Source organism: Callorhinus ursinus, unplaced genomic scaffold, assembly GCF_003265705.2.
Source record: "Callorhinus ursinus isolate GAN/ISIS: 27379988/994484 unplaced genomic scaffold, GSC_fseal_2.0 scaffold5, whole genome shotgun sequence".
NCBI classification, from domain to species: Eukaryota; Metazoa; Chordata; class Mammalia; order Carnivora; family Otariidae; genus Callorhinus; species Callorhinus ursinus.
The window spans coordinates 59602624-59609610 of NW_027397067.1; positions in this window are offsets into that span (position 1 = coordinate 59602624).

Here is a 6987-nt window from a genome sequence, read left to right on the forward strand (position 1 = left end):
TCTGCTCTATTGTCTTCTCATCCCATCCACTCTCCAAACCATGCAGTTAACTCTCAGTTGTCTATAACCAAGCCCAACCCCCAATTTTGCCTATTTTTCACACTGAAATATTCCACCAGAAATTCAAATTTCTGAATTTGAATGATACGAAATATGTCTAATACCATAATTTAGGAACAGGAGGCCATAAAGAGAGACAACATGGAAGGAGGAAGGAAATAGACAAACCCTATCTCTGTTAAAGTTATGAGTCATCCAGACCAGAAACCTCAGACATTTGACATCTTTGGTAATACCCTCTCCCACAGGCCCCACATCCAATCAGTTACCAAGTCCTCCCATTGTTTATTTTCTAAAGGCTTTTGTAACTCCTACTGCCTTTCTTTCCATCCACATGGACCCTTCACAATTTAAAAGTTATTATCTCTTGCAAGACATCCCATTGAGCTTCTCACCCTTACTCTCTTGCCCTCTGTTCATTATTCTACGAAGCTTCTGGGTCAGATCATCTCCCTTCTGCATTTTCTATTCCTCAGGACAAAAATCCCATGACTCCCAACTGCCAAAAGAATAACACTAAAGTGCTGTAGGCCATTCAAGTCCTCCCATAATCTAGTCCCAAACAACTGCTCTGGTCTCATTCTTCACTCTTTTCTTCCACACAGGCCAGTCTCCTGACCCACTGACTGAGACATTCCCCACACCTATCTGCCATTTCAGAATGCCTTGTTTTATACTTACAGCCACCTTCCACTTGGAAGGCTTTGAAGGGCCTTTCATACCAACTTTCCATGCAAAATACCCTCTCTTTTTCTAAGGTCAAACTCAGGTTCTGCCTTTTGTGTGACGCCTTCCCCAAACTCCAAATCAGAATCAGCAATGCAGGAACTAAGCTTCTATGGGACTTGCCTCTCTCTCTAGCTGGGGATTCATCAGAGTGATTTGTATAATGTTGTTTGTTGACTTCATCTCCCGCCCCTGCTAAACTGTAAGGTTCTTGAGGGCAGAAGACCATCAAGTCGCAGATATTCAATAACAGCTGTTCAACTGAATTTGGAGATTGGAACAACCTTGTTACATTTTACTTAGAAACACACTATTGAGCACAAGTTTTAAATGTTCCATGTGGCCTTTTCTTCCTTTCTTTCTCTTCATTTTTTCTTTAATACATATGGGCTGATGCATCATGTGCCAATTGAAGCTTCTGGGTGGTCTTCATCTCAGCAGCATATTTTTGGCAACGTATCAGAGAAGACGTTTGTCCTCCTCTGAAATATTGTCCTCATTATCATTAAGTTTGGGTTCATAATTCCATGTTGCTCTAAAAATAGCAAATTAAATGATCTTTAACTAAATCCTAGGCATTAAAATGTGGGGATATAGAAAATGAAGCTGAAAGCTGAGAAATTTTAGATGGGAAGGGATTTTTTGTAGTTTTAGAAGCCAGAGCGTGAGTTAGGAAAGTTATAAGACTGAGGTGCAGATAAACAATCTCTTCAAACGTTAATGGTGTCTTTCTCTATATTATTTAACATTAAACTATCCAATCATTTTGTATAAGTCTATTAATTTTTGCAGATTTAATCATCAAACATTAAAGTGATATTTAATTGAAGGTATAGATCCAAATGTCCAGGTTCCCACAGGGATCATGTTTCATAATATTATGAATCCCATGGAAGTGTGTGTGTGTGTGAGCGAGTGTGCCTGTGTGTATACATGGGTATGTGTCTAGGAGTGTGTGATCATCTGGAAAATGAAAACTTTGGTTAACATTCCATCTTGGTGTTCACAGAACTGATTTATCCTTGGTGCATCTAGATAACTGGAAAAGACTGGTGTTTAGACAACCACATAGAAAGAAGACTGTAGACTACCAGCTTCTGGAAGGAAGCTACTCTCCACATTCTCTTTCTGCCATGAGAGGAGAAACACTACATCACCTGGGCTCCCTTGCCATTTGGTTTCTGGCGGGGTTTGACTAATGACACCATTAGTTCAGGGAATGGGGAAAAAAAAGGCAACCAGATACTTATCCCCCTGAGTCCCTCCTGTCGGGCAGCCCCTCTACCATGGCTACACTTGCAGGGTTCCAGAAATAAGCTTCCTATCCCTTTGGATTTTAGGCCTAAAGGCAGCTGCTTCTGGCTCTTGGTAGCCCCTGAATGTTTCACCATCTCTTTCTCCTCCCTCACCCCTGCCCACGACTTTGTAAATGATCCTTCTTCATTCAACTCTCTTCAAATTCTTCTTTGTGTGTGCCATGTGTTATCTGCCTAGCTTCTGAATGATATAGAAGGACTTGTGATAAAATCATCTTTGTACTAACATAGCCCACGATAGTCTATTACAATATAAAGTTAAACAAATACATGTTGAGTGACTATCGTGTGCCAGACACTGTGTTCGGTGTTAGATACCCCGGTGGCAAATGAGCTGCCATGCTCCCCACCTATGGAATTTATGACCTAATTAAGTGCTTCTTAAACTATCTTGGTACTTTCTAAAAATACAAATGTGTAGCCCTCACCTACTGAAGTGCATCTCTGGAGAATGTAATTGTAGTAAGCACACCTTGTGATTCTTGTATTCACCAAGATACAAGAGAGCGGTCCTTTGACTATGACAAATATTAAATCATCCAATGCAAATGTGAAGATACCAAGACCTCAATAAATGTTTGTCAGGTGAATGCATGGAGGCACGAATTAAAGTTAACAGGTAGTTCAGATATGGAAGGTCACTTATGGTCATTTGTAGTGTGTAGGGCACTGGGATTACTGCCCTTCCATGGGGTAGACGGAAGTTGGGGTAGAGGGTGCTCTATAAATCGTGCTCATTGTTTTCGATCTTCGTGCTCTACTGTATTAACTCCCATTCCCTCCTCCATCCTCCCCAGACAACATGCACAAATCTGCTGTATCAGCCCCAGCTGCAGGGTTTCCCCAGCAGAGCAGAGCCCTGGGCACTTGCTCCAATTTGCTCTCGTCTAGACTCTGGAGATAGCTCTGTCTGAAAGAGAAGCACGGACACTCATAGTTCAAAGCTAATTAAGTCAGGATGATAAACAAGGTAAGACTCCTGGGAATAAGGGGAATTTCTTGAACCCCAAGAAATTCACAAGTTCAAGATTGAGAGCATTGGTAATAATATCTGAGACTTCCAACTATTTTATTCATCCTTCCCAAAGATGTAGATAAGGCATAAGGCAAACAGCTACAGAGAACCACTACCTGATTATTGTGGTTGCTGTTTTGTGAAGTACTAATTACCCTCTCTTTCTACTATTCACAGTCTTAAACTAAGTTTCTAGACAGTCCCAGCTAACCTTTTCTCAATATTCTTTTTTCAATATTCTTTAACATATTTTTTTAAAGCAGTTCTGGGCAAGATCCCTGAACTCCTCATATCCAATTCTATAACTAGTCATGCAGAATATCACAGCACAATACATACACATATATTTACATGTATATTAAACTCTTTAAACAAGGAAACATAATCAAAGCATACCTCCTATTATCTCTTCTAAACACAAAAGCACACAGAGAATGCAAATACTGTTTTAATAATGCCATGAGTTTCCAGTTGCTATATGTTAGATTCTAACAGGTAAAATCTCAAGACCACTTTGACGTACCTAAAACCAAATTTTATTTTATTTAAAGAGACATGCCACTGCATCTTGATCTCACACTAGGTGAATAAAGGCAATTTTACCTTTGGACCATAAAAGTGAAAATGAATGTAAAGTAGCCACCTAGAAACAACCCATTCTGTGGGGTACATCTGAATAATTTGCATAGGAATATGTTATCATGGTCCAAGCATTGGTTACACTTGGTAACTATAATTTGTCCTACCAGGCAGTATACTCTCCTTAGTAGGATATTATACTGTGACTTATGATGTCATTACACAAAAATTAAAATCTTGCTCCATGTTTCATCACATAGCCAGCACGATATTCTATTGATAGAGTAGAGGTCAGAGCTTAGGGTCACTCTGCTTTATTAAGACTGTTTTATGACTCCACCACAAGCTACTCGAACAAGTACATATTCCTTAACTATATTTTGGGCAGTGGGTTTCTTTTTTCATTCAGCATATCATTAGAGGAAAGTTATATAATTTCTACTGAGATCATTGTAAAATTTAGCCTCTTTATAATGCACTTCTGGCCTCCCATTTCAGAGATATCTTGGTAAAGACTGTCCTAGAAGATGAGAATCATCCACATGCTTATGAAAGCATCGAATGACAAAACATTGGCTTTTTATTGAAATGCAGCCCGCTCCTCTAATTTTACAAGTAAAGAAACAGAGACCTAGGCAGTGAAGGACTGCAGTGTCTAAATATACACCAAAGTAATCACAGTGGCTTACTATGTGCCAGGCTCTGTTCTAAGTATTTCACAGAGAGTAGTTCATTTAATCTGAACAAATACTCTATGAAGTAAGTATCACTCTAATTCCCATTTTGTAGATAAGAAAATGGAAGCATATGCAATAACATAGCCAAAGTCAAATATGCAGTCAGGTATAGAACTAACTGGGTCAAGGGTCTAAAGTGTCACTACTCTACACCTTTACTCTGGTGGCAGAACTGGGACTCCAATCTATGGTTTTTGACTTGACATTGAAACTTGCAATTGTGAAGTACATATGTGTGTTTGTGTGTGTCCACCTGTGGTAAACACTTGCTAGTTTTTAGCTGCCCACATCCATTCTCTCTTCCCTAGCAATAGCCCACTGGTTTCCCCCTGGAGGAAGAGAAGCCCCTGTTCTTAATCCATCAAGATGACTCACTGCAAGAAAAGCAAGCATCTGACTCTGGTCTTGCTTATCAGAGCATCACATTCAGAGTTGGAGCCAAGGAAACCTCGGGAGACAAATGGAGAGAAAATCTGAATCTTTTATTCCCCAGCACTCAGTCTTTTTTTTTTTTTTTTAAGATTTTATTTATTTATTTGACGGATAGATAGCACAAGTAGGCAGAGTGGCAGGCAGAGGGAGAGGGAGAAGCAGGCTCTCTGCTGATCAGGGAGCCAGATGTGGGGCTCGATCCCAGGACTCTGGGATCATGACCTGAGCTGAAGGCAGCTGCTTAACCGACTGAGCCACCCAGGCGCCCTGACCCAGCACTCAGTCTTGAGAAGCTGTGAGGCTGGAGCTCTTGCAGCTGTCTCACCACCACAGAAAATTTTAGCAAATGTAGAGAAAACAGAGCTTAGACCTAGACAGACAGATCCTGGGTTCTGCAACATTGCTGGGGTCTCTAAATAATACCACACCCTAAGTCAGCTCTAATCCCTGCATTCACTAGTTTTCTTTGTTTATGGCTTAAACCGTGTGAATTAGTATTAGAACTATGCTATTGTGGAATTTTAAAAATTTATATTCATACTTTCTAACAAATAGATTTTCATGCTTTTCATCCAAAATGGTAGCGTACAGATTGATGACCCATCTTACTTGCCAGACTTGGCCCTGGGTAATTTGTAACAATACTCAACATCATGTTCACCCTCAAATGGCAAAGACATAAAGATATCAGGAATGATTTGGAAATGCAATGAACATATCCAAAAGACAAATTCCAGTAACTGCTGTGAACAACACCAATGTGTTTTGAATACCTTCTCCTCTCTCAAGCTCTGGGATATTCTTTGTTTAAATGAGCAGTTTTGGGGGTACCTGGGTGGCTCAGTTGGTAAGCGTCTGTCTTCAGCTCAGGTCATGATCTGCAGGTCCTGGCATCAAGCCTTGCATCAGGCTCCCTGCTCAGCAGAGAGTCTGCTTCTCTCTCTCTCTCTCTCTCCCTCTACCCTTCCCCCTGCTTGTGCTTGCTCTTTCTCTCTCTCAGATAAATAAATATATAAATGAAGTCTTTACAAAAATAAATTAGCAGTTTTATTTAATAATCTTAAACTACATATGTTCTTTATTTGACAAATTACTCCTATTGTATTTATAGAAGGTTTTTTTTTTGTACAATATCCTTCAAAACTTATTGAAATAAGAAAGGGATTAGGCAAAATATTAATCTTAACACATTGATAATTCTTTGGTATTAGAAAAGCTCCATATGAAGATGACCAAGGAATTCAAACCCACACATAGGTATGAAGATTTCACAGAAAAATGCCACTGGTAGTCACAAAATGATGAAGGACAACATTAAAACCTGTTCCAGTGCAAAAGGTTTACAACGAAGGTTATCCCAAGTGGTCACACAAGGTTTACATATATCATGCCTACTAACTCTGAAATCTAAAGATTATTGGCCTAAGCAGACCCAGGGAGACAGACTCAAATGATCTTTCTGTTATCAATTTTTAATAGTGACTAAATATTGAGCTATTGCATCGTGTTTCATTATTACTCACTGCACTCTGTGCAACGTAGCTCTGGTGATGTCTATTTTATATTTACCAATAAACACAACACATTAAAACAAGGTTATTCTGGGGCGCCTGGGTGGCTCAGTCATTAAGCGTCTGCCTTCCGCTCGGGTCATGGTCCCGGGTCCTGGGATCCAGCCCCGCATCAGGCTCCCTGCTCAGTGGGGAGTCTGCTCCTCCCTCTCCCACTCCTCCTGCTTGTGTTCCTGCTCTCGCTGTCTCTCTCTGTCAAATAAATACATAAAATCTAAAATAAATAAATAAATAAAAATTAAAACAAGGTTATTCTGCAACAGTGAATAGGACACTAAGGCATAAGAGATCTAGACCCTGGATATTATACCAAATCTAAAAAGTCTGGTAAATTAGTAAAATATTTGGATTAATTTTACCTTCTGATACATATTTTCCAATTTATCTGTGAAATATTCCTTATAAAAAAATAAAACTTTGGGGGGCGCCTGGGTGGCTCAGTCGGTTAAGCGACTGCCTTCGGCTCAGGTCATGATCCTGGAGTCCGGGGATTCGAGTCCCGCATCGGGCTCCCTGCTCAGCGGGGGGTCTGCTTCTCCCTCTGACCCTCT